The sequence below is a fragment of the Ixodes scapularis genome, unplaced genomic scaffold (assembly GCF_016920785.2).
Source record: "Ixodes scapularis isolate PalLabHiFi unplaced genomic scaffold, ASM1692078v2 PGA_scaffold7__128_contigs__length_106722199, whole genome shotgun sequence".
Taxonomy (NCBI): Eukaryota; Metazoa; Arthropoda; class Arachnida; order Ixodida; family Ixodidae; genus Ixodes; species Ixodes scapularis.
In genome coordinates, this window is record NW_024609882.1 from 97489316 (window position 1) to 97490740 (window position 1425).

The 1425-nt window shown below is 42.5% G+C and overlaps 1 pseudogene; it reads right to left on the reverse strand.

Annotated features, from left to right (window-relative positions):
• Positions 1-460: 460 nt before the first annotated feature.
• Positions 461-1112, reverse strand: LOC121833348 (annotated as a pseudogene).
• Between the last annotated feature and the right edge of the window lie 313 nt (positions 1113-1425).

Genomic DNA, 1425 nt, shown 5'->3' on the forward strand with positions numbered 1-1425 from the left:
TTAGTTGTTTATACAGCAGGAGTTTAGTCTGCCAGAACATGGCGACATTGTTACCCACTGTAGATAAGAAATTTAACCAGTGCAGTACAACTGCTAGCCTGGGGTCTTTAACGTGCACCACGCAGTAGTGATACACGACCGCACGCCGGTACGATGCTTATCCAGATCGAAACGGGCAGGGGTGGGGATTGAACCCAGGATCTCTGGGTTCTGCAGCGCGAGCTTTCGCTCCACGTGCTCCGAGCTGGTGTGCGCTAGACCACTCGGCCACCGATCCCTTTTTTTTTTTTGTATTTATTGCATGGAAAGGTGACAGGACAAACGGCAATCATACAGTTCGACGAAGTTATTACTTATAAGAATAACAATACAAACAATTAAACGGTTCTTGATCACATCAAAATATTGTTATCTGTTTACGCTCGGGAAACGAAGAAAGGATTAAAAATAAATGACATAACTAAAAATCAGGAAGATGGAGACATCGATCAATGAGAGCATACCAGTCTGGGCGTTCCTTAAGATGATCTAACACATTTCTCACGTGAGATACAGTTTCTATAAAGTTTGATATTGTAGTCCGGGGTGGATCGGCGTTTCTGTCGATCATTCTCGTCTTCCAGAGACTATGCAAACCCATGAGCGTGAACAAATCATAAGGAAAACTATCGTTGGGTTTTAAAGGTAAAAACCGGATTGTGTATGCGTTGACGTCCAAATCTTTTTTCAGAGTTCTCTGAAGGACGTCCCAAAAGAGGTAGGCATCAGTGCAGAAAATAAAACAATGCTCTATAGTTTCTGGTTGGTTACAAAGACGGCAATTCACTGACCAGGGTACAAAAATTCCTCGTTCGCGAAGCCAGGGTTTCACAGGCAACGTTGAAGTGTGAAGTTTAAAAAAAAAATGACTTCGCGGTAGGTGAGACGCGCAATTTTCGGACACGCGTAAGAACATCTTGTCCTGGTCCATGGTTAAATATACTTCGATACAAAGGTACAGGAAAAGTTATGTCAAGAAGATCGGCATATAATGCTTTGCGTGATATTGTAAATAAATATTCCAAAGAAAAACGGGCTCTTAGATACTCTATTGCGCTTACTACTTCTCTGAGGAATCCCAAGGGACGTGATGTTCCCGCCGATACCGATGAAACCACCAAATGATGTAAAGCATCTGAGAGTTCTGCCTGTAGGTAAGTACGAAGGAAGTGATGTGATGTTGTTCTGAAGAATAGAAAACGAGTTATTATTTGTTTTAAAAAGATGTGTAATAGTCCGAGACCACCGACATCAACAGGGCGAAAAAGATTGTCTCGTCGCATAGGTTCCCAGGTGGAGTTCCACACGAAAGTAGCAAAAACCCTGTGAAACTTTTGAATGTGGGTTCTGGCACAGCAAATAACCTGAAGAACATACCAAAGTTTC